We start from the raw sequence: 27,074 nt of genomic DNA on the forward strand, positions 1-27,074 counted from the left end.
ATGAAACCTTCCATACAGAATTGCAATTCCAAACAAAAGCAAGGACACTTGATGGTTTGGGTGGCTTTTGTATTCTAATCCTGGGTAAATGCATAGTTTCTATTAAGCCTTTTCAAATGCTGAAAATGGCCCCTGGCTCCCATGGGTTCCTTTGCAGATGACAGGAGCCCAGGTCAGCTCCACCTAGCAGACTGCTGGTGAGACAAGTGATCATCCCTAATCATTACCTTCTTAATCACAGTTCTAAAAGGGCAGAGGCATTTGGGATTGAGGGAAGGGTTAGTGTACCAGAAAATCCTAGGAAACATCTTCAACACACAAATGACCCAGCCCACCCCATCCATCTCCAGGCTTATCATGATTGAGGAGTTTCACAACTGATGGATTGGAAGACATTTTTTTAATTCCCCAGTCATCATAAACCTATATGTGCACAACCACACCCACAGCTCCCCCACCCCCAAACGCACACAGACACCCTGCCCTAGGGCCCATCCTGGAACTGAGATTCACTGGTGTAAAACAACTTGGACCATTAGAAATGCATCACATTTACTTTAAAAACATACATGCGGCTGGGCGCGGTGGCTCACGCCTGTAATCCTAGCACTTTGGGAGGCCGAGGCAGGGGGATCACGAGGTCAGGAGTTCAAGACCAGCCTGGCCAAGATGGTAAAATCCCATCTCTACTAAAAATACAAAAATTAGCCGGGCGCGGTGGCAGGTGCCTGTAATCCCAGCTACTTGGGAGGCTGAGGCAGGAGAATCGCTTGAACTCGGAGGGTGGAGGTTGCAGTGAGCAGAGATTGCACCACTGCACTCCAGCCTGGGTGACAGAGTGAGACTCCATCTCAAAACAACAACAACAACAACAAAAAACAAGTGCATATGCAGAAAGAGACAATGGAATCACGAGGATCTCAGGTGGAGATATAGTATCAGTTATTCCCTGGCACCAATAACTAGTTAATATAGTCTACACCTACCTTACAAGGCACCATGTTAGAGGCAAGTGCTTTCTAACAGGCTATTGCTATGTAACTACATCAAAGAAGGGCAAGTCTCTATCAAGGTCAATCAACTACTTCAGATATTTAAATGAGGAATCAGAAATGGGCAGCTGCTTCCACAGACACAGGGCACAATCAGACCGTGTCCTGCTCCCGATCTTCACTGCATGTGCCTGCACTGTTTGCCCTTGAGTTGTGGCCTTACCTCCTGGGACCTGGTGCTAACCCCCCAACTCAGATCCTAGGTATAGAGCTGGCCCCCGCCAGGGCCTCCATGGATGCCCATTCCTGAAGGTCTGTTCCATTGCTGTCTAAAGGCCAAAAGCAGAGCACAAGGCAGAAATGAGGGGTAAGGAAGAAAGGCAAGTGGAATCAAAAAGAAACGTGAATGCATAAAGGAACAAGAAAAAAGTGTTTCTCAGCAGATTGGGGAAAATAAGCACAAGGAGCATTTCATAACCAGAAATACAAGTACACAGCATGGAACCAAATTGTCTAATCTAATTCTGGAGGTGCCATAAACCTGATGGCTGTATTGGGGTTCCATTTCACATTTCAAAGAAACAAACGCTGTAAAATTGTGATCTTGATGTTTTTCTGTTCACAGGTCTAATAACTGCCTAACAGCAGTATCCTGCCCTTTCCAGATGATTAGTGTTGAGTTTGTTGTTGGGTTTTTTTCTTCCAGCTTATGGGAGTCTCAGAGAGCACTGTCTGCCAAAGCAAAACGCCAAAACAGGAGCAGAACTTTGTGGCCATCCATGTGCAATTAGGAGCCCATTAAATACCACTCAGATAACTCAACATCCAAAATCATCCTCCACGGTGCAGCTGACAGCTGAGGCTAATGGGAAAAAACACCAGCTCAGGAGCAGCCTCACTGGGTCTGGATCTGTTGAACGAGGACCATGATGGTAAAACTCCACCCCTCAGCTTGTTGGGAGAAAGAATGAATGGGACGGCACTTCATACACTGTCAATTTAGGCAGTGGCAGCACAGGAACATCATAATTAACCACACTGCTCTCTCCCCATGGATCTTTATGATGGAGTAAATTACACCAAGAAATATTACTACTTGTTCTCAAAAGATTCTATTGATTTGGCAGTTACTTGATTTAAATACAAAGATATAATGGTTATTTATTTCTTCAGAAAATACAGGTATTCTTTTTTCTCCAAAAACATTATGATTGCCATTTTAATTCCTGTGGTAAAGAACACCTTTAGGTACTGGGCAGCGCATGACCCAGTTCAGTAAAGCGGCAGGAATTCTTCTTGGAAAAAAGGGCCATAGAGATCCAAGTCAAACACAGTCCTGATCTGTGAAGATGTATCAGAGGGACCCTGAACCAACGAGAACAACCATCAACTGCCAGCCCTCTAGCTAAGCACTTTACCAACATCCTAACACTATCCCACCTAAGCCTCACAATTCTGCCAGGTAGGTACTATCATCATTTCCACATTTAATACACAAAAAGAAAGCGGTTTAGGCAACTCACCAAGGTAACAAAGCTACTAACTAGCAAAGCTAGGACTCAGGCTCCAAGGCCATCCTCTTAACCACTGGGCAGCACTGCCTCATGTGGATATTTCCATTGCCAAACCAATCTGGAGCCAACAGAAGCTTTCTGCAGGTGCTCTGTGCTCCAAGAAAGTGTTCCGTCCACTCAGTACTTACTGGAAAGACAAAGACCTTCACCCTATCTACCCGGGGGGAACTCAATTCTGGGGGACCTTGAGTCTAAAGACAACTCAGGCAAGCACTGAGAGGTGCTTTTAAAAAATCACGGTAATTCACAGACCAGGCTATAAAGCACTTTTGTCTACCGTGATAGGCCCCTCAAAACTTGTTTGGGGTAAGAAACTTGTTTGGGGTAAAAAACATTAGGGATACACATGTTCCATAGTGTGAAGACTTTCTTACAAGATAGTAAACCACAGTTTATAGCAAAAAGAAACCCAGCAGGCCTAGGTCATCCCTGAGTACGACCCATTCTATTCTGCTCCTCTAATTCATTGCTGTATGTAAGTAAATGTTCTACTATAAGTAATAAAATCGTAACAACTCCCAAATTCTGCACATCCCTTTTTGAGTGCTATGGGAACATATTTCCATCTTTAGGGAAGTTGGTTACATTAGCCTAGGACTTTACCGAGACACAAACAAGCTATATCAGATGAGCTTTCCTATGAAATTCCATCTGTAGCAAATGTTCATCCACATCACTGTTACCTGGGGACTTTGTTGATGACTCTGTCTTCCCCTTTACACTGGCCGCCTCAGGCAGCCGCTACACAGATTTCTCCCTATGCAAACTCCTCCTTGAAATAGCAATCTAAACGGCTCAAGGTGCAGCTTTGAGCCCTCCATACCCACAGGTTCCACATCCACAGATTCAACTCATTACAGATCAAAAATATTCAGGGAAAAAAAAAACAACTAAAAAAAATACAAATTTTAAAAACAATACACAGTATAACAGCTATTTACACAGTATTTACGTCATATTAGATATTACAGGTAATCTAGAGATTATTTAAAGTATATATGAGGGCTGGGCCCAGTGTAATCCCAGCACTTTGGGAGGCTGAGGCAGGAGGATTGCTTAAACTCCAGGAGTTTGAGACCAGCCTGAGCAACACGGTGAGACCCCGTCTCTAAAAAAGTTTTAAAAATTAGCTGGGTGTGGTGGCTCACGCCTATAGTCCCAGCTACTTGGAGGCTGAGTGGGAAGGATCACCTGAGCCCAGGTTGACACTGCACTCCAGGCTGAGCAACAGAGCAAGACCCTGTCTCAAAAAATTAATTAACTTAAAAATAAAGTATATGGGAGGATGTGCATAGGTTATATGCAAATACAACACCATTTTATGCAAGAGACTTGAGCATTCTCCGATTTTGGTATCCATGGGGGATCCTAGAACTAATCTATAGATACCGAAGAACAATTACACTACAATACAGGAATTAATTTTAAAATAACACCTAAAGATAAACTCTTATTTTTCCCTCAATTTATTATGCACACAAACATTTGGAGTTAGCTACAGATCTATGGCTCCCTTAATCTGACAATTTATTCACTGTTAAAGCTCTGTTTGCACAAACATTTTAACGTAAGCCAAATCTTGATAGTTGGACACATGGAATTTGAGCTCTGAGAGTGGAGGCAATGATTGAATATTCCGGACTTGTTTCCTGTCTTATAATTTGCAAAGTAGTGCAGTACTCAGATTGACCTCAGGGAGCTTAGAGAGGGGTGAGGAGCAAGAAAATCATATAATCAATGCAAGAACTAGGAAGTGATGTGAAGGGCATCAAGAGATCACAGCCAGCAGGGAAACCTGATCTGTTTTCAGTATTAATCACAGAAGGGACCCTTGAGCAAGTGGGCATTGGGCTGACATCTCCAGGATGAGTCGAGCTGGCTAAGTAATGGCAGCGTGGGCATTCCAGAAAAGAGAAAGGTAAGAGCAAGGGCCTGAGGCAGGCGCAGAGCCTCGTGGGGGAATCTGAAGCAGCTTCTGGGGAGTGAGTATGACACACACAGTATGAGACAGGAGTGGGGCAAGGGCTGGGTCGTGCAGGGCCTTGAAGGCCACATTGAAGATCTAGTCTTTATCCTAAGGGCAAGGAGGAACAAGTGAAGGCTTATTGTATGTGGTCTGGAGACAGGTATGAAGGTGACCAGATGTGTATTTTGAAAAGCTTATTCTGGCTGTAGTGTGGAAAATAAACTGGAAAGAGGCAAGAAGGGGTTCAGGAAGGTCAGTTAGACTCTAACAACATTTTAAGTGAGAGACAATGGTAGCAAGGACTAGGGGTGTAGCTGTGGAGATGGATGAAGGGATTTCAGATTAGGAGATGAAATGCATGGAACTTGATAGGCTGCATATGGGAGTAGGGAAGGTGTTCTTAAACCCTAGGCTTTGGGCTACAAGACTGCGAGGACAGGCTCCCATTCACCAAGTCTGGGAATTTGAGAAGGGCTGGGTTTCAGAGAACATGGTAGGTTCAGTTTGGGACATTTTATTCTGAGATACTTGGTGACCTCCCAGTGTCAGTATCAGAAAGGTGTTTAAAGTTCTAGTTCAGTAACTGAAACTATTACATGTCCACCCAGATAGAAGACTAACAGTTCCTTACAAATAATCTACAACCAGCAGAAAAAGAACTTGTTGAACGATGAAGTATTTTCATCATTGTTAGAAGTCATGAATTTCTAATAAAACTGCATAAGCAACATCTATAATAAAACAATTTCGGCCAGGCGCGGTGGTTCATGCCTGTAATCCTAACACTTTGGGAGGCCGAGGTGGGAGAATCATGACGTCAGGAGTTCAAGACCAGCCTGGTCAACATGGTGAAACTCTGTCTCTTCGAAAAACACAAAAATTAGCTGGGAATGGTGGCAGGTGCCTGTAATCCCAGCTACTCAGGAGGCTGAGGCAGAAGAATCGCTTGACCCTGGAGGCGGAGGGTGCAGTGAGCCATTATTGTGCCACTGCACTCCAGCCTGGGTGACAGTGCGAGACTCTGTCTCAAAATAAATAAATAAATAAATAAATAAATAAAAAATAAAAGAAGACCATTTCAAAACTATCTGTGTAAGTTCAACTTTTTAAAATATATCTTTCAAGAGAAAGTTAATTCCATCTACTATTCAAGATAAAAATTCTTTAAATTTTGGCATTCTAATTTAAACCAGTGTATTAGTCCGTTCTCATGCTGCTATGAAGGAATACACAAGACTTGGTAATTTATAAAGAGAAGAGGTTTAACTGACTCACAGTTTCACATGGCTGGGGAGGCCTCAGGAAACTTACAATCACGGCGGGAGGCACCTCTTCACAGGGCAGCAGGAGAGAGAATGAGTGCCAAGCAAAGGGGGAAGCCCCTTATGAAACCATCAGCTCTTGTGAGAACTCATGATCACAAGAACAGCATGAGGGTAACCACCCCATGATTCAATTACCTCCCACCAGGTCCCTCCCGTGACGTGTGGCGATTATGGGAACTACAATTCAAGATGAGATTTGGGTGGGGACAGAGCCAAATCATATCAACTAGGCAGCAAACAAGAAACTTCAAAATGGAGAAAGAAAAATAACTGTTTCTTAAAATGAGCAAAGCAGGGTCTTTGCATCACCTAAAAAGCATCACCTAAAAAGTGCACCAATTCACTAGAAGGTTTGAGTTAACTGTAAAGAAAAAAAAAAGAATTAGATTTTATTGAAGATTTATGTCCAAACACTTCAAGACACCCCTCACCCCTCATTTAATCTTCATGGCCCTATGAGGCAAGAATTATGCCTCCATTTTCTGAATAAAGAAACTGAGTCAGAGAAATTGAATAATTTGCCTAAGGCATAACTACTAATAAGGGCTGAAATGGAAATCAAACAGATCTAGGTAACTCCTTTTACCAATGCCCAAGACAGGAAAGGAACGAAGCTGCCATTTCCTTGGTGCCAGTCTTCTGCCTTGGAGGTCAGATTATGGGATGTTTACTTCCAGGTTTTTTCTGTTATTACCTGCAATTAAGCAATTATGTTCTTAGTCTCAAAATAACCTTAATTTTTAAAGAACTGTGTTTGTCAATTCAATCCTCTCTGCTTCATCTTCTTAAAAGAGTTTTACCGGCCGGGCGCGGTGGCTCAAGCCTGTAATCCCAGCATTTTGGGAGGCCGAGACGGGCGGATCACGAGGTCAGGAGATCGAGACCATCCTGGCTAACACAGTGAAACCCCGTCTCTACTAAAAAAATACAAAAAACTAGCCGGGCGAGGTGGCGGGCGCCTGTAGTCCCAGCTACTTGGGAGGCTGAGGCAGGAGAATGGCGTGAACCTGGGAGGCGGAGCTTGCAGTGAGCTGAGATCCAGCCACTGCACTCCAGCCTGGGCGGCAGAGCGAGACTCCGTCTCAAAAAAAAAAAAAAAAAAAAAAAAAGAGTTTTACCTAGACATATAATCATACCCCAAAAAGCTTTGTAAGTCTGGTTATAACTATTCGCAGAATTTAGATCAAAATGTAAACTGAAACCTGGAAAATACAAATGTTTTTTTCTATCAAATGCTACTGCATGTTTCCAAACCAAATCCACCAAATCCACTAAAACAATGATGAATAAACTAACCCTAACTTACAAAACATTTTTCAAAAGCAACTTATTTTCCTAAGGAAATAATGCTGGCCAGGCATGGTGGCTCACACCTGTAATCCCAGCACTTTGGGAGGCAGAGGCAGGCAGATCACCTGAGGTCAGGAGTTCAAGACCACGCTAGCCAACATGGCGAAACCCCGTCTCCACTAAAAATACAAAAATTAGCCGGGCATGGTGGCAGGTGCCTGTAACCCCAGCTACTCGGGAGGCTGAGGCAGGAGAATTGCTTGAACTTGGGAGGCAGAGGTTGCAGTGAGCCAAGATCATGCCACTGCACTCCAGCCTGGGCAACAGAGTAAGACTCTGTCTCAAAAAAAAAAAAAAAAAGAGAGAAGGGGAGGAGAGGGGAGGGGAGGGGAGGGGAGAGGAGAGGAGAGAGGAGAGGATGAGATGCTATCTGGTAAGGAACTTACCAGGCCACAAAAGGTTAACAACTTGAATTGTTAAATAAGGACTCTATGTGTGCTAACAGGAAATATTACAAGTCCTTACAGATGGTAAGTATGTGCACTGCCTAGAAATGTGTAAATGAAATCATGCTAAATGAGGGGGAAAATGCAAACGAGTAAGTACACTGACTATACAATGTTTAAAAATGTAAATGAATGCCTGCTATGGTAGGGTCATATAAAGCTTAACTTTCCTCTATGATTTTTATATATACAGATGTATGTAAGTATGTACAGGTGTATAGGGGTGTGTGTGTGTGTGTGTGTGTGTGTGTGTGTGTGTGTGTGTGTAAAGCTCTTTGTTAATAAATGTTTAAAAGCCTATTCATTCTCCAGGAACCTAAGATAACAGCACTTGTCACTGCCCACCCACGGGCCAGCCCACGACACCCTGTCCTGGCTCAGACACCGGGCAAGGTAACTGAGGAGACACTGAAGAGGAAGAGGGTGGAGGTGGAGTTATGAAGAGGAGGGAGCAAGCGGGGCTGTCCTCAGGCAGGTCAGATAGGCGCCTGGTGCAGTAGAAAGAGTATACACTTCCAACTCAGACTGACCCACTGCAAACTCCAGTTCTGCCCCTCACCAGCTGTGTGACCTCAGGCAAATTACACAATCTTTCTGAGCTTAAAATGAGAAAAATAAAGTCTACCTCCTAGCATTTGCATGGGGAATGAAAGGAATTCTACAAAATTCCTGGCACAGGTGTCTCATTGGATGGCTAGTCCCTCTCCTTCCTTGATCGGTTTAGAGTCAGTTGCGTGGTCGGTGAAGGGAAAAGCAAGGCAAGAGTAACAATAGGGTATTGTGGGGATTAAAGGAAGATGTATGGCAATGGATCTGTCAACTGCAGCCCTATCCAAATACCGATTATTAATGTACTCTGGGACTCTGGAGTAATAGGAATAACTGCAGGGCTGAGCAGGTCACATGCAAAAAAATGTTTGAACAGCAGCAGCATCATTGGCAGTATTATACTGCTGCTTAAAAGACTTAGGATTTTGTGATTCAGTGTTTAAAATGACATTCAGAAGAAAAATCGCCTCAGGCCTACAGCTGCAATCCTTCACCCTACGCCCAGGCTCCCGTGTCTGGGATTCAGGGCCAAGCTGAAGCCAGCTGGCCTCCAGATGCAGTGACCACTCCAGGGAAAGCATTCGGGGTTGTCAGAGCTCATGGAGTGACTGCTGAGGGGTCGGTTCGTGCATCTGGAACAGTTGGGAACTACTGTCTAATGTCTGGCAGCCAGGTTCAGCACTGAGCTCAGAAGCTGCCCAGCGAGCAGGAAGATGCTCAGTTCTGCTTTGAACTGCGGCCAAAAGGCCAAGCGGTAACTTCATCTCTCCTCCAGGTCTTGCCGCAGGAAAACTGACAATAAGGAAAAAACAGATATGGTTGGGTCTCTCTCTCCAAGGGACACTGACACCAAAGTCCTAACTCCTCAAGAGGTCCTTCAGACAAATCTATCAAAATCTCTGCAAAGAGGCCTCACTGAATTCCAAGATCCCAAAGATAATTGTTACTCCTAAAATTTACTGTAGTAAAAATAACAGCAGGTCTCAGCTCAAGTGTTACATCCTCAGAAAGACCTTCCTGATTACCTCATCCTAAAAGTGGGGCCTCCCCATCCCCTTATTATCTTTTTAAAATTATTATTATTTTTTAAAAGCAGGATCTCACTCTATCACCCAGGCTAGAGTGCACTGGTGCAATCATAGCTTGCTGCAGCCTCAAACTCCTGGGCTCAAGCGATCCTCCTACTCAGCCTTCTGAGTAACTAGGACTACAGGCACACACCACTACACCCAGTTAGTTTTTAAATTTTTTAAATAGAGACAGGGTCTCGCTTTTTCCCAAACTGGTCTCAAACTCCTCAGCTCATGCAATCTTCCTGCCTCAGCCTCCCAAAGAGCTGGGATTACAGGTGTAAGCCACTGAACCTGGCCCTCTCTTTATTTTTGAGAATAGTACTGCCTGACATTGCCTACCTGTTACTTGTTGCCCCATAAGAAAATATGCTGTACGTGGCAGAAAGTTAGGTTTATTCACTGCTATGTCCCAATGCTGGCACTGAAATATTTATTAGTTTAATGAATGAATGAATGAATGAACACTGCACATAATACCTAAGTAACCTGTTTGTGTCCTTTTTAGAAAATTCTATATAGTTCAGAAGAGGAATATTTATAGTTGAGTATATTTTACAAGTTGAGCATCAGATTTTAGCTTCCATAATGTAACATTACATCACTGTTGCTATGAGAAAGTGAAATCTAACTTAAAACTCAGATGTCACTACTCAATGGTATCCTTTCCAGGAACAAAAGCCTTTCTAACTGAGGACTGTAACATGGTAACTCTCTCTTCCATAGAACCACTTTGTATAACGTTGTTTCTGCTGGGAATATACATTTATTTTAGGAAAGGGAAAAATCCAATCCAGTTGCTGTATCAAAGAAAAGGATCCTTCCAGAAAAGGGAGGAATACTACTTCTGGGTGGTGGTAACTTCTCATATCTTGATCATACAAATAAAGGCTCCTCTGCAGGATGCAATCTACCAGGGGTTTGGAAGTAGAAATCAAAGGGCTGTTGCCACCAAGAGGACTGCAGTTTCAGACCTGTGGTGCCAGGGCCTGCCTCTGAACCAGAATCATCCTCCTTCTAGCCTGTGGGAAAGTACAGCAAAGGACTTAAAAGCAGGACACATCAAACATATGCAGTTTTCATGAGGTACTTTGTTAAAAACATGTTTTCTCAAAACATGTATTCTCAAATTGTGTGACACATAAGACAAGCATGCAATGCCTCCTTCATAACTAATGTAAAAAACAATTTGGCCAGGTGTGGTGGCTCATACCTATAATCCCAACACGTTGGGAAGCCAAGGTGGGAGGATCACTTGAGGCCAGGAGTTTGAGACTAGCCTGGGCAACATAGCGAGATCCCATCTCTAAATGTTTTTGTTTTGTTTTGTTTTGTTTTGTTTTTGTTTTTGTTTTTTGAGACAGAGTCTTGCTCTGTCACCCAGGCTGGAGTGCAGTGGCATGATCTCAGCTCACTGCAACCTCTGCCCTCCGGGTTCAAGCGATTCTTCTGCCTCAGCCTCCTGAGTAGCTGGGACTACAGGCACACGCCACCACGCCCGGCTAATTTTTGTATTTTTAGTAGAGACGGGATTTCACCATATTGGCCAGGCTGGTCTCGAACTCCTGACCTTGTGATCTGCCTGCCTCAGCCTCCCAAAGTGCTGGATTATAGGCGTGAGTCACCACGCCTGGCCAAAAATTTTTTTAAATATAAAGCAATTTCTCTAAAAACTTAATTTCAAGCTATAAAAACCCACAAGGTCAAAGGTTAAACCAGTCTTTTGACTCTCAGGGGAAAAAAGCATATGAATAACCAGGGAAATGAATACAGAGTTGGTACTGCTTTTTCAACAATAAAAATAATAAAACTGCTATTAGACAAAAATGTCTTCTTCAAAAAGACCCTTGGGGGAAACACTGGGCCTCAGTTCCTGATGTGAGTGGGAAGGTGCATCTTTTGGAAGCGCTACTGTTAGGCTGTACGAGTTTCAAAATGAGGCCTGGCTGGCAGGTTCCCGTTCTGCTAATCTTACTGAGGAACAACCAACAAAGGACATTCCCAGACAAACGCTTTAACACTCAAGGGAAAATGGTGTCTGTAACAGCAGCAAACTTTCTCTTCAAAACTTTGCATCTTACTTTAAATGAAGGGTTCTTAACATATGCATGCATGCAAGTTTCGGTCTGTGTGTACATGTGTGGATTTCTGCGGAGAGAGTTCATAGTGTTCAGAGTCCTAATGGCGACTATGTCCCAAAAGAAGTTAAAACACCACTCTTTTTTTTTTTTTGAGATGGAATCTCACTCTGTTGCCGAGGCTGGAGTGCAATGGTGGGATCTTGGCTCACCACAACCTCCATCTCCCGGGTTCAAGCGATTCTCCTGCCTCAGCCTCCCAAGTAGCTGGGACCACAGGCGTGCGCCACCATGCTCGGCTAATTTTTGTATTTTTAATAGAGATGGGGTCTCACTATGTTGGCCAGGCTGGTCTCGAACTCCTGAACCTCGTGATCTGCCCACCTCGGCTTCCCAAAATGCTGCAATTACAAGCATGAGCCACTGCACCCAGCCAAAACACTACTCTTTTAAAGGGTGGCAGAACTTTAGCCTTTGGATTATTTTGGGAAACCAAAGTTTTTCTGAGCTGCCTCTAAAGAATTCTGTCAAGCTGGGAGCTACTCGGGGTCAAAAACCTTTTCCCAAGAAAAATCCTAGGAAGCTTGAGAACTAACACACAATTGTGTGGGTGTGGACCTCTCATATCCCTGGAATGCCTAACAACCTGCTGGGCCTCATGGCTCAAACAGCCCCTGACATCTAGACAGCAAGTCAGTAAAGTCTTCACTTAGGGTTTGGATTCTTGAATTTGCCTCGCACTCATGGATGTTGACATTGTCCAGAGCAGGCTTTGACATTTCATAAGCTACTATTTTTTCTCAGAAATGCATTATTTTCTCCAGTTTCCCAAGAAAGATCAAAATTAATGCTGAGTCTTTGATGCTTCAGTACATCACTCAAAATGCAGGGCACATCTCCACAGAAACTTTCCTCCCAGGCAAGCTTTTTTCTTCAACTGGGCATTTCTGCATTAAAACGTAATCCTTTAGTCACTGTTCCCACTGTCCCCTGCCCCCTCAACAAACTGTATCGCAGCTAAACATTTTTCAATATCTCGTAAGAATAACACGCACATTTCCCCCTCCCGTTTAAAAAATATTATTTTTTTTTCTTTTGACAAAATCCTGTTCTCTGAGTGCTTTTTCAAATATAGAAATTTAAGCATGATCTAAATTACATGAACTCTCTACTCCCCATAACCCTGCCTGCTGGACCTGTTGTGATCACATATCTGTTTCTACAAGCCACAGAAGAAAGTGACCTTGTTACTCTAAAAATCTCACTTTCATTACAACTCTACCCCATTACCAATATTCTTTCAGACATATGGCAATTTTGGGCCTTTCTTAAAAAATGTGGCCAAAGGTAAAATAAAATGAAAGGCTGAAAAATGACTGCTTTCTGCTTGCTGTCCTAAACTACAATCTTCTTCCATCATTTTTTTCTAAACCAAAAGGTACCAGTCTATTTGGAAAATAATCAGTTTTATAAAAGGTACCCTTACACTATTATTTTTACAATGACTACATGTATGGAAGGAGAAATTATAATCTGCTGAGAAAACTGCAAAATAATTTCTAACTCTTTGCTATAATTTGACAATTCCATTTTACGAGTCTAGAAAATGTATCATTGCAAAATGTCTCAAACCCATTATCCTAATTGAAATCTACTTAAATGGAATAGTTAGTTCCTTTTCAAGTCACATAAAAGCACATATAGAGCAGAGATCCTTCCTATTAAATCAAGAAAAGCTATGCCTATAAAGTACATGACATCTAAGCAGTAAAGATTTTAGCCTCAAAATTCCTTAACCATTTATCATCGTGTATGTGCATGCTCATCTAGAGACCTTCACCTGCTGCCATAGATACAAAATCGAGGATTGAACAATGCTCCTTTAAAGATAATAATAATAAAGTCAAGAAAAGCAGACATATTATATTATGGTCATCTAGCTAGATTTCGCTGCCCAGTTTTTGTTCTCCACATATTTTATTGTTTTCTTTTTAATACAATGAACCTTTTTCACTTTTCTGATCCTAAACCTTTGACTTTGGAATATACTGCATATTTTGGTGGTGCTCCATTAAAATGGGTCCGTGTCATAGGAAGACAAACCAACTGGACAAGAGGGAAGGGAGCCCCCAGGCACAACAGACAGCAAAGGAAAGCCCGCAGACAGCTGAGAGCTAAAGCCATCACCGCCTCTGTATTTAAAATCCACAGTGCTGACTCTTCATTAATTTTAGATGAAATTCCACAGTAGGTTTTCTGTAATTACCAACAGCTTGCATTACTTGCTCATGAGACAGCTCTATCAATAAAGAGATCCGGTTTCTTAAGCAGAGTCTCCCAGATCAAAAGCCCACCTTCATGTGAAGATGTGTGCTGCCAATGGTCTAAGGAGTCCTCAGAAGCAATACGGAAAGGAGGCCTTCCTCCAACACCCTTTAAGAGCCAGATCCCTGACCTCCTCCTGAGCACTAGAGGCTGAAATTCAGAGAAAGGAAGAAGCTTAAATGGCCAAAGGCAGAAGATGACCATTCTTGACTCTAATTTAAATTTCTGCTAACAGGGATCTGCTGCAATCATGCATATTTGTCACCAGCGTTGTCCTGTTTTTTTTTTGACGGAGTCTTGCTCTGTCTCCTAGGCTGGAGTGCAGAGGCATGATCTTGGCTCACTGCAACCTCTGCCTCCCAGGCTCCAGCAATTCTCCTGCCTCAGCCTCCTGAGTAGCTGGGATTACAGGTGTGCGCCACCACGGCTGGCTAATTTTTGCATTTTTTAGTAGAGATGGGGTTTCACCATATTGGCCAGTCAGGTATCGAACTCCTGACCTCGTGATCTGCCCACCTCGGCCTCCCAAAGTGCTGGGATTACAGGTATGAGCCACCACGTCCAGCCTACCAGCATTGTCTTAAATATTGGGCCGCCCCCTGGAAGAATGCTTTCTGAAAGCAGTAACTTCTGTCTTTAAAAAAAGGTATATAAAACAATCATACTTTCATGAGCAGAGCCCACCATCACAGGACACGCATGAGGTTCGTGAGGAAAGGAAGGAGTCAGTAACTGCCAACAGCAGATGTGTGTTCTCGGCCAGCTGGAGGTTGCACAAGGAGAAGGCTGGACTTCTGGGCTAAAATGGGCGAGCTGAGGCCCTAAGGCCTTCCAGGGAAGGGCAGGATCCACCTTCCAGAGTCACAGTACTGGGAGGACCAGCCTCCTGGTGCTCTACCTCAGGGACCCCCTTTTCTTGCTGCAGATAAGAATCATGAGACCTAACAGAAAAGCTGATGACAGGGAACAGACTATTCAGAATACAGAAAAAGAAAGAAGGCGGCAGCTGGGCGTGGTGGCTCACGCCTGTAATTCTGTAAGCCCAGCACTTTGGGAGGCCGAGGCGGGGAGATCACCTGAGGTCAGGAGTTCGAGACCAGCCTGACCAATATGGTGAAACCCCATCTCTACTAAAATTACAAAAATCAGCTGGACGTGGTGGCAGCCGCCAGCTACTCGGGAGGCTGAGGCAAGAGAATCGCTTAAACCGAGGAGGTGGAGGTTGCAGTGAGCTGAGATCGGGCCATTGTACTCTAGCCTGGGGGACAGAGCGAGACCCTGTCTCAAAAAAAAAAAAAAAAAAAAAAGGAAAGAAAAGAAAAGAAAGAAAGAAAGAAGAAGGCAGAGGAGGAAGAAGAGGAATAAAAAAGGCAAAAAAGAGACTCCCTGTGAAAACTCAGTAGGGTACTGGTCAGAACAAATTGACTAAGAGAACTGAAGGATAAAATATCCTGGCACAGGATACCTGGCTAGGAAGACATGTATCTCCAATTCTCTCCCTCAAAGGTCTCCTAGGATTTGAGGGGAGAGGGGCTAGCAGTGAGGAAAGAGAATCTCGGGGCTCCAGGGATGATCTGGTTTGAGCAGTGAGGAGGCGGCCAGACTTGCACATGGATCCCCGCGTGGGGAGCCTGCAGTTCGCTCACCGGTGTTGTCTGTGCTCCAGGTTCTTCTACTGTGAACTGGTCTCTCCGTTCTAAAAAGTTGGCTTTAGAGCTTTTTAGATGAGAGGTATGAGAGATTTAGACCTGAAGTTCCTCCTTAACCTTTCTCAGTTGAGGGCTTTTTGAAAGCCTGATGAACATCAAAGACCCCTCCCCACTACACAAATATACATACGCAAATATCCACAAGAGTTCTGCACTCGATTTTCAAGGAGACACAGATATTTCTCTTCCCCCTCCCCAAGATTAAAAAACCCAGACGTACAGAATTCATTACACTGTTTTGAATAGGAGGAGTAGGGTTTTAATCTACACCCCTTTGGATGGTGAGTGCATGGTCCTAGGGCATTTGGGCAAGACAAAGATAGCATGTGAAGTCTCACTCCAGGAAGAGGACAGCCTTCTGGTGCCTCCCAAAGCTCTGCCAGCAATTTTACTCCTGGAACCAAGACTGTAGTGGGAAAACAGCTGGTTACTTTCTAGTCAATAAATAACCAATCTATTGAAAAACAAATTGGCCGGGCGCAGTGGCTCACGCCTGTAATCCCAGCACTTTGGGAGGCCAAGGCGGACGGATCACGAGGTCAGGAGATCGAGACCATCCTGGCTAACACGGTGAAACCCCGTCTCTACTAAAAATACAAAAAATTAGCCGGGCATGGTGGCGGCACCTGTAGTCCCAGCTACTGGGGAGGCTGAGGCAGGAGAATGGCGAGAACCCGGGAGGCGGAGCTTGTAGTGAGCCGAGATCACGCCACGGCACTCCAGCCTGGGCACTATCTCAAAAAAAAAAAAAAAAAAGAAAAAGAAAAACAAATTATAATTGCAAAACATACCTAAGTGCTTTATGTTAGTGAGAGAAAGAATTAGAAATAATCAAAGAACAACAGAGAAAGAGAGAAAAGAAAAATTGGTACACTAATTTATAAGCTATTAATTTGGGAGAAAATAATCTATTTTATAAGAATTTCCCATGCTTAATGCTACTTAAAGAGTTAAAATACTTGTTTTAAGATTCTTTAAAGACCTTCCCTAAAAGGAAACACAAGATGGGTAAGGATCTCACTTTAAAGATTCACAGGAGGCTGACTCTCACCAGTGTCTGGAACTGCCCACTGACTGTCCCCAAGCATAGCCACTGCCTTCTAAGCAGTGTCATCTGCTGAATGCTGAAGGGATCACTGGATAACCAGTCCATATTAACTAAATGCAGGTATAGCCTATTTTATAAGCCCTTCATCAGGCCTCAAAGAATTTGGCTTGAACTCATCCCAGTGGTTAGATGAGGGTTCCCACGCCAAATTCTAGGTTTCCTGCTTGTCTGTCAGGGACCCTCCCTCTCTTAGCAATAGCATCACACTTGAAAAGATGCCCCCGTGTACCCACATTGACAGACAGAAATAAGAACTAAAGGGTTGGCCAGGCGGGGCTCAACCCTGTAATCCCAGCACTTTAGGAGGCCAAAGAGGGTGGATTGCTAGAGATCAGGAGTTCGAGATGAGCCTGGCCAACATGGCGAAACTCCATCTCTACTAAAAATACAAAAATTAACTGGGTATGGTGGCGCATGCCTGTAATCCCAGCTACTTGGGAGGCTGAGGAAGGAGGATCACTTGAACCTGGGAGGTAGAGGTTGCAGTCAGACGATGTCGCACCACTGCACTTGAGACTGGGCAACAGGACAAGACTCTGTCTCAAATAAAAAAAAGAAAAAAGAAAAAGGAAAAAATCTAAAGGGCTGACCCCAGGCACCTGCCCCCTTACCTACTGTTCACTGCTGTAAGAACAGGAAACCAAAATCTCTCATTCCAACTTTAAATACCGACTTAAGCACTGGTATAAACCAGCTCCTAAAACAGAAAAACATCCTTTAAAAAAATTCCTTTTTTCCTTAGCTTGAATAAAGCACCCATCTCACTCAACGTTAACAAATCGACAGTACAGCCTGCTCTGTGCTTACTCAGCAGTGTGTAGGGTGAGAGGCTAGGACATTCCACTGGAGCACTGTGGGAAGGAGCTCAGGAGGAGCTGGAAGGCAGTTCTGAGAGGGAAAACGGAGGCTAATGGTTCAGTTCTGTGGCAGAGCCCACAAAATGGCTAAAATTCTTACAGACCATAATAAGCTAGGTTTTAGAAATTGTGAAATTAGAAATTTCTGGAAGGCTTCTTCGGAGCTGTGGGTCAACAAATATACATATATATTAAATTTGTTTTCAATTTTATTTTTTGAGATTAACACTTCGGCATAAAAAAAATCATACAGACTTCTGGAAGGACCTCTTAACCATCCACCCCAGAAAATTCTGGGCCCTGCACTTGCTACATTTGCTGCCAAAACAACTCTATCACCTAACTCGAAAACTAAACTCAAGATGTGTGTTTTTTCCCTTCCCTAAGATTTTAGTGCCTCCTGAAATAAAATTCACTTCAGGCTATTAGGCCTCCTCTGAATACCACTCTCCATCACGGTCAGCCTTAAGACGAAAGCTAGGCTGACCAAATGAGTTTGGTTTCTGGCTCAGAGCATGATCAATAGCCATTTCTGCTGGGAGTTTTAGCCTTAAAAAAAAAAAAATTAATGTTCCTGCTTCACTATTAACCTACTCCATCAGGATCGAATACCACTCACCGTATCCCCACAGACATTAGCCTACCCTGGGAAATTAAAACAAAAGCAATTCCTTTCCCACGGGTTTTCAGCTACTGACTTATTTTCCATTTCAATCTTGCCCCTGAACTTAGCCGGGCAAAGAGGCTCAATCCCTGAGGGCAGCTCCTGCCAGGCTTCCTACAGCAGTTTCTGCTCCTAACTGTAGGTGAGGGGGATGGGAAACTGGGATGGCCACATCAGATCAGCCACTGTCAGGGACTAACCGTCAAGCAGTCACTTCTAACACCCATCCAGGCACTGAGGATACCAAGATGGCTCCTGCTCCAGGTTAAGTGGAAGCATTTAAGGAAACATTAATAGAAGGTAGGAAATGCTCAGCCATTACTGAGCAACTTTAGTGAGCAGGTGCCAGCCGGCCTGCCTGACCAAGAGCTCTGTGCTTACTTCCCTGCCTCAGTCACAAGGTCCCTTGCCCTCTGGATGGCTTTTCCTCATTTGTCATCATTAAGTCCAACACACACACTTCCCTCTACCTGCTCTCAGATGTAAAATTATCAGCAAGGTAGGGTTAGAGTTTACCGCATAGTCCACTTGTAATAGACTTCCACCTTATACAAACATCTGCACGGTCTACTACACTTGCCGGAGGCCTACTTTAAAATCTGTCTATGGAAAATAACACTGTCGTTTCGGTCTGGCAAGCAGCATCCTACAACAACATAACTTGCTCCCCTCTCACTATTTTTTTTTTTTTTTGGCAGGGTCTCGCTCTGTTGCCTGGGCTAGATAGAATGCAGTGGCACCATCTCAGCTCACTGCAACCTCTGCCTCCCAGGCTCAAGCGATCCTCCCACCTCAGCCTCCTAAGTAGCAGGGACCACAGGTGCACGTCACCATGCCCCACTAATTTTTGTTTTTGTTTTTTATTTTGTAGAGACAGGGTTTCACCATGTTTCCCAGGCTGGTCTTGCACTCCTGAACTCAAGGGATCCACCTGCCTCAGCCTCCCAAAGTGCTGGGATTACAGACGTGAGCCACCAGGCCCAGCTTTCCCCTTTCCATCATAAAAGGAAATGCTTTCCACCAGGTTTCCATGATCAGGACACACAGAGTAAATCACTTACAGGATTTTCTTTTGGGGCTAGGTGTACCCCATAGTACTTTGCTCTAACTCCAATCCTAACAACCATCAGATTGTATTTGCCTGCCTGTGCTGTTAAGGTTTCCAGCACATGGGGGCATGAGCTGCTCACGTTCAGGCATGAGCTTACAGATACCGGAGCCCCCTCCTTAATGGTGTTCCCAATCAGCTTTGGTGCTAGTTTCCACTCCAGAGCTCCAAGGCACCACCTTGGTACCTAGAATGCTACTAAGTCACACAGGTCTCCTCATTATCCGATTCTGTGATTTTCCTGTAGACTTTTCTCTAATTACTATACATTAATACAAATTTCTAATTAATATAAAGCTTAAAGCCTTCTTAACTTGCAGTCTCCCAGAAAACACATCGCTTTAGTCTTCACAAAACATCTCTCTGGTTACCGGTGGTGCTGGTCTGGGGAACCAGTCCCTTCGTTCCAGAAGAACATTATATCCGCATCAAGTCCTTCAATTTCCTATTCATAACTTCAAAGTTCCCGGGGAAGACCTAGGTTTCTCCTTTTTCCTTATGACATGTCAGGTGGACCTGATGGGCACTGGCAGGCTCCCCCACTCATCTGGAAGCAGCCCTCAGGAAGAGAGAGAAGGGGGAAGTCTCCCCATCTGCAGGGTCAGGTCTAAACACAGCTGTCCAGCTTCTTTCCAACAGGGAATCTAGCAGCAGCAGGAAGCCTCCCCTGCGCAAGGCACAACCAGAATTCCCTCTTATTACTGCCTAGAGCCCTTTTTAGTGTCCACCAGGTAGTACTGGGGCCTACTCAGAAACACTTGGCAAACACCCCCCACAGGCAAAGTACTCTAGCTTGCCGATGGCAGTGAAGGAGGTCAGAGGGAGGAGAAAGGTGCAAATACGAGCAGGGCAGAACCCCTACCCTCCAGGAAGACAGGAAGACTGCTGCACCCCTAGCTGTGGGCTGTATATGGAAGACTCCAACCTTAAGGTCTCAAAATGGAGCCTCATGTCAGTGCCTCCTGAGGCTGGGAGCAGAAAATCCATCCAGACAAGAGGGTCAGCCTCAAATCCCATCCTTGCAACATGATGGGCAAATGCCTTTCAAGTCTGGGACAAGGGCATGGAATATGCTTTCTCAGAACATGTTTTTGTAGGATGCTCTAAACCCTCGGTACCGTTTTTATGATAGATCCCTGTGGACTCTTTCCCCCCCATTTCCCTTCCTGGGTTATTCTCTAAAAACTACTTAACCTCTCCAATAAGCCCAAGGTGTTTTCATCTGTTTTTGAGGTGTCACCCAGGCTGGAGTGCAGTGGTACAATGATGGCTCACTGCAGCCTGGACCTCCCAGACTCAAGCAATCCTCCCACCTCAGCACCCTGAGTAGGACTACAGCTGCACTCCGCCATGCCTAATTTTTAAATTTTTTGTAAATAATTTAAAGATGGGGAGGGTCTCCCTATGTTGCCCAGGCTGGTCTTGAATCCTGGGCTCAAGTGATCCTCCCATCCTAGCCTCCCAAAGTGCTGAGATTACAGGCATGACCCACTGTGCTCAGCCATATAACCCAGTTTTCAAAAGAATTCCTCAGGTTGAGTTTCCCTTGTTTTCTAATGTGGTTTGCACTCTTTCATTCATTCACCCCGAAAATATTTAAGCAGCATGTCCAGTGGGTCAGATACGAAGCTAGGTACTGGGTAGATAATGCGGAGCAAAACCAACAAGGTCCCTGCCTTCCTGGAAGAAGGGGAAAAGCAGGTGTCTACCACAGAGTTATGTAGTAACAAACTGTGATGAGTGCCACAAAGGAAGAGAGAAAATGGGGGTGGGGGTGAGGTGGGGAGTAGAGCTGTTTCCTGCAGAGGGTTCAGCTCCTAAAAAGTCTAGCTCCCTTCCAACTGGGAAGAGAAAAGTGGCCAGTGTGCCTGGAATACAATAAACCGGGAGAGAGAGAGAGAGGCCCAGGCTGGAGAAGGCAGGAGGGGCTAGATCACACAGCACCTAAACATGTTCAGAATGTAGATTTTATCCCACAAGCAACAAAGAAACCTTCAGAGAATTTGAGCAAGGATGTGACAGGATCATGTTAGAACTATTTGTTATTTATTTGAGACAGGGTCTCTGTCAACCAGGCTGGATGCAGTGGTGTGATCACAGATCACAGCGGCCTCAACCTCCTGGGTTCGAACAATCCTCCCAGCTTAGCCTCCTGAGTAATTGGGACTACAGGCACAGGCCACCACACCCAGTTAATTTTTCTTTTGTCTTTTTTTTTTTTTTTTTATTTTGTAGACAGGGTCTCACTATGTTGCCCAGGCTGGTGTTGAGCTCCTGGGCTCAGGCAATCCTCCCACCTCAGCTTCCCCAAGTGTTGAGATTACAGGTGTGAGCCACCATGCCCAGCCATGTTAGGAATTTTTAAAAGACCACACTGACTGCCAGGTGGTGACGAGATTAGAAAGGAGTAGAAGTAGATGAGGGCAGGTCAGTGAGGGGCTGCCAGAGCATTCCAAGCAAAAAGATGGTTGTTTAGACCACACTAGAACAGTGGCAGAGAAGCTTGAGAGAAAAGAACCATCCAAGAGACATTTATAAGATAAAAATCAGCAGTACTTCGTGCAGGACTGGATAAGGGTGAGTGGAGGGAGGTCGAGCTTGCATTTGCAGTGAGGAGAAATGTCAGTTACCTCTGGCAGAAAGCACAGGCTGAGCAAACTCTGCAGTTCACTGGCACTGCACTTCCCTCGGCACCTATTTTTCAGAATTTCTAGAAAAAGTTCAAGCCCATCTCTTATTTACTCCTAAATCTATTCCAGAAACTGTCATCCATTTTAAACACATTTATCAAGCATCTACTATGCTCCGGGGATAGACAGGTGACCAGCAGCTCATGCTCTCTGCATCTGTCTTCTTTGAGCCCCTGGGTGTTGCCTAGAGGCGGCCTCTAAACCCTCCTGGCAGCAAACACAACTCCCAAAGCTGAAACTTCATACAAGTTACGTTCTGAAACCTTCACACAAGCCACTTAACAGATGCCTCTCTACCTCTTAGAGACATTCCGCAATGCAACAAGCAGCTTGAGTTCTTTTCACTCAGAGATTCACTCCTCATTTCATAATATTCTGAGCCCCAGGAGACATCATAGCATCAAATCAAAACTCCCCAGGTCTTTGAGCCTTGCTCTTGAAGGAAGATCACGAGTCCCACCAGGCAGTTCTTCCTTCTACTACATAATCAAACTCCTTTTCTGTAAAATGTACTGAGTTTGGAACCTACATGCGACTTGTGCCCTTTGATTTGTAGCCCAGATTAGTTTGTGCTGGGTTCTATCCCATGACCGGGAATGGTGGTTTAATAAACCCTGGAGCTATACCGTCCAATATGGGCACATGGAACTATTTAAATTAAAATTAAAGTTTCGGTTTCAGCTTAATTAAAATGAAAGCTTCCAGCTCTCAGTTGCACTAACCACCTTTCAAATGTTTAATGGTCTGTTGTACGTACCATGGTGCACAGAGGCACTGCTACAGGGTTGTTTGCATGTTTGATTTGAATTTCCCCTTTAAAAAATAAAAACGAAATTCAACATATAGAAACTTTCAACATATTAACTTGTGTCCTGTTTCATGCTACAAGTGAATACTATAAATTGAACTTAAAGTAACATACGCCACTAAAATACTGCTTCTTAATCAGTTTCACAGTTTGGGCTTTGTGTAAAATTCATTTGCTAAGAATGTTTGAAAATAATCTGTGACTTCATCATGGGCTCATAATTTTATAAGCCACTGTGGACAAAGACTGCCCTTTTTTGTTTGTTTGATTTCTAGAGACAGAGTCTCACTCTGTCACCAAGGCTGTGGTGCAGTGGTGCCATCATGGCTCATAGCAGCCTTGAATTCTGGGGCTCAAGCGATCCTCCTCCCAGCTCAGCCTGCCAAGTAGCTAGGACTATAGGTGTGTGCCACTGTGTCTGGCTTTTTTTTTTTTTTTTTTTTTTTTTGTAGAGGCAGGGTCTCACTATGTTGCCTAGGCTGGTCTCAAACTCCTGGCCTCAAGTGATCCTCCACTTCAGTCTACCAAAGTGCTGGGATTACAGGCATAAACCACAGCACCTGGCCTTTTTTTCTTTTTTTTAATGTACCTTGCACACTGCCCAATACAGTTGCCATTTAGTAAATACATAGACTAACTGGTCATCTTGAAAGCACTCTTAATTTTATACACCTACTTCTCATAGACAAGTCTATAAGAGGTTTCCACTAAATGTTCATTTCAGATTCTGAATTTCAACTACCTAACACCAGTCCTATGATTATGCAGTATGCAGGCATTTTTTTCTCTAGAATATCTAGCAAATGATTTTATAGTCCAAAGACACATTTATACTGTGACAGAAAATCCATCAACAATGCTTCATTGTGGAACTATCTTGGAATGAGATTAGCAAAAGTTGATAATTATCAAAATTGAGTAATAGATGCCTGAGATCCATTATATTATTCTTTACTTTTGTGTATTTTTTTTAAAAATGTTCCAGAGTAAAAGATTTTTCTTTTTTTTTTTTTTTTGAGACGGAGTCTTGCTCTGTCACCCAGGCTGGAGTGCAGTGGCGCCATCTCGGCTCACTGCAAGCTCCGCCTCCCGGGTTCAGGCCATTCTCCTGCCTCAGCCTCCCCGGTAGCTGGGACTACAGGCACCCGCCACCACGCCCAGCTAATTTGTTTTTTTGTATTTTTAGTAGAGACAGGGTTTCATCATGTTAGCCAGGATGGTCTCAATCTCCTGACCTCGTGATCCGCCCGTCTCCACCTCCCAAAGTGCTGGGATTACAGGCGTGAGCCACTGCACCCGGCCAAGATTTTTTGAAAAACTTAGTCAATTATATACAAATCTGATGAGGCCTCACACATACTTTACAAGATAATTATAACTTTAACATGGCTGGGTTCATAGCACTTTACTGACTATCCCAAGTCAGTGACCTGTTATATGAAGTCCTCTCCTTGTATGGTCCTGAAGTGTGGTTGTTCCTTTGAATGGGGAAACATCAAATCTCATTGGAGATGGAGTTCAGGCAGGTTTTGCACACAGCAACTCCGAGTTGTCATGTTTGACCACCTGGCTATAAGGCCAGTAGTATCTGTCTCCTCTCATCAGGAAAAAAGGCTAAAGATCTCCTGCCCGCATCCAAACACTAAAGCAGACAACTGCAGGCAGGAGCAGAGGAACAGCTGCATCCGGTCCACCTTGCTCCACACTGACCACTGCACCCACTGCAGAGATGCCTACAGGTAGGGCCAAGTCTTCCAGGTACGGGTACCGAATGCTTAGCACACCACAGAAAGCCCAACACAAGCTACCTTAGAATGCCTCCATGGATACACCTACTCAGCTGTCTTAGTTTTACCTTCTGCCCTATGGTTACACTACACATAGAATCATGGGAAATGCTGACTAAGAAGAGGAGCTCATCCACTCCAAGTCAAGTTCCCCACGGCCCTGAGAGTCAGCAAACCCCACCGACAGTCCTTTCTGTACATGCCAGTTATGGCTTTCAAGGCTCATCCAACCCTCATAGCTTCTTGGAGGTGGGAAAGGGAGGCAAAAGAGGTTAAGAAACTTCCCGAGGCCCCTTGAGCAGCGTCTGGTTCCCGAGCTCCTGCTCTCCCTGCTACACTATGCTGCCCTGTGACATGTCCTCTGCAGCCTGGCACCTTCTGAGCCTGCCCTTCCCGTATTCCCCTCTCTGCCCCTCTTCACAGCTGCCAGACATCCACGTTGCTCCCTCTCTTGAAATGCTCTGCCCAAAACCCCCAGTTGCTGGTTTCTTCTTTTTCTTTCTTTCTTGGTGCCCTGTTCTTTTCCTTCAGAGGAAGGAGATTTTACACATATTACAATCCAATATATATGATGCATATGTCTACTGACTTGTTTGTTGTCTAGACTAGATAATGCGCTTTGTGCAGGAGGGAACCACATCTGTTTTGCTCCCCATCAGATTTCCAATGCCAGGCACAATGACTGGCCCTGGTAGATGCTCAAATATTTGATGAATGATGATCATTGTTCAGTCAATCCTTTCAGTAAAAAGATTTTTGAATTCTCTATTTCGAGCCTAAAATAATAAATATAACCATCTATAAGGATACAGCCTGAAAGACAGCATTAGGTCCAAGAAAGGACTGAAAATTGAATAAGAAAACAAGCCAGCTTATGTCAGCTTTGAACAGCAAGAGAAATGAAACTTATAAAATGCATATTGGGATTCCGAAAGGTTATCTGCAGGAGCAATCCAACGGGTGGGTTTTAATCTCAAATCCTAAATAAGCTTATGATTGAAGCCAGCTCCTCTTGCCCAGTGCCGCTTTCAACTGTTAGAATAAGCTGGGGAGGCACTTAATGCGTTTGTCGCAATAATCTTCTTAGGGAAAAGCCCTTAGAACCAATATTCCAGGCAAATCCAGCAGACAAAGGTTACCTGGTTGTTTCAAAGCCCACCCACATTTCCCATTCTCCCAGCTTCCACACAGAAAGTTTAGATTCTTCTCTCAATAGTCCCATTTATGCTCACAGTGACCTGGCATATGGCTTTTGTTCACCAAAGAAAAGCCTTTCCTTTCAAGGACTTAAGTCTTCTGCAACTCCCGTAAGAGTTAATTCTTTAAATTTAACAAAGTTCTCCCAATACAAGTATTCCCCCACTTATCTGCAGTTTCAGTCACCCATAGCCAACCAAGTTCTGAAAATATCAAATGGAAAATTGCAGAAATCAACAATTCATAAGTTTTAAACTGCATGCCATCCTGGGTGCAGGAAGAGCTGTGATGAAATTTCTCACTGTCCAATCCCATCCTGCCCAGGATGCGGATCCTCCCTTTGTCCAGCAGATCCACACTGTAGGTGCCACCTACTCATTAGTCACCTTTAGCTGTCTCAGTTATCAGATCAACTGTCACGATATTACAGCTCTTGTGTTCAAGTAACCCTTATTTTACTTAATAGCCCCAAAGCACAAGATTAATGATGCTGGCAATTTGGGTATGCCAAAGTGAAGCTATAAAGTGCTTCCTTTAAGTGAAAAGGTCAAACTTCAAAACTTAGGAAAGGAAAAAAATCTTGTACTGAGGTTGCTAAGATGTATGTTAAGGACGAATCTTCTATCTCCAAAATTGTGAACGATATGTGGTTGTTATAACTGTTCTTTCCTTTTTTTTTTTTTGAGATGGAGTCTTGCTCTGTCGCCCAGGCTGGAGTGCAATGGCGCAATCTTGGCTCACTGCAACCTCCGCCTCCCAGGTTCAAGTGATTCTCCTGCCTCAGCCTCCTGAGTAGCTGGAACTACAGGTGCACACCGCCCTGCCTGGCTAATTTTTTGTATGCTGGTAGAGATGGGGTTTCACTGTGTTGCCCATGCTGGTCTGGAACTCCTGAGCTCAGGCAATCCACCCACCTTGGCCTCCCAAAGTGCTGGGATTACAGGTGTGAGCCACCACACCCGGCCCAACTGTTCTATTTTATTAGTTATTATTGTTAATCTCTTACTGGGTCTAATTTATAAATTAAACTTTATTATAGGTATATACGCACAGGAAAAAAACATGGTGTATATAGGGTTCAGTACTATCAATGGTTTCAGGCATCCACTGGGGAGCAACATAAGTCAGCATCCTAGGCCCAGCTACCAGTCCTTGACCTTGCTGTGTAATCTTGGACAAGTTATTTAACCTTTCTGAGCCTCAGTTTTCTCATCTTAAAATAAGATTCATAATAGTACCTACTACTCATAGAGTGGTGTAAGGTTTCAAGGTAAGAACAGTGCCTAGCACACGATTCCCCGTAAATGATAGTTACTCATATTGTTATCACCTGCCTATTGTTTTAGTTTTTCAAAGCACTATCACAAACACCTGAGACTTCAAAAGTCCTGAATACAATCATCTTCTTTCAATCATTTAATTTCTCAGAGTCTTAGATTCATAAACTCATATAATCTATGAGACTGCTGGC

The 27,074-nt window shown here is 44.1% G+C and overlaps 1 protein-coding gene across 23 annotated transcripts in view; it reads right to left on the reverse strand.

Moving 5' to 3' along the window:
* The window catches only part of TEX2 (testis expressed 2), a 115,692-nt gene that overhangs the window by 84,081 nt on the left and 4,537 nt on the right, over positions 1–27,074 (reverse strand). For 5 of the 23 annotated variants that reach the window (XM_077972450.1, XM_077972440.1, XM_077972453.1 and 2 more), the window contains one exon: positions 6,444–6,551. The exons of 17 other annotated variants lie outside the window; for them this stretch is intronic. The gene's annotated coding sequence lies outside the window, so the exon portion shown is untranslated. The remainder of the gene's footprint in view (positions 1–6,443; positions 6,552–27,074) is intronic. One more of the 23 variants, XM_077972448.1, reaches the window with a different exon arrangement.

Source organism: Macaca mulatta, chromosome 16, assembly GCF_049350105.2.
Source record: "Macaca mulatta isolate MMU2019108-1 chromosome 16, T2T-MMU8v2.0, whole genome shotgun sequence".
NCBI classification, from domain to species: Eukaryota; Metazoa; Chordata; class Mammalia; order Primates; family Cercopithecidae; genus Macaca; species Macaca mulatta.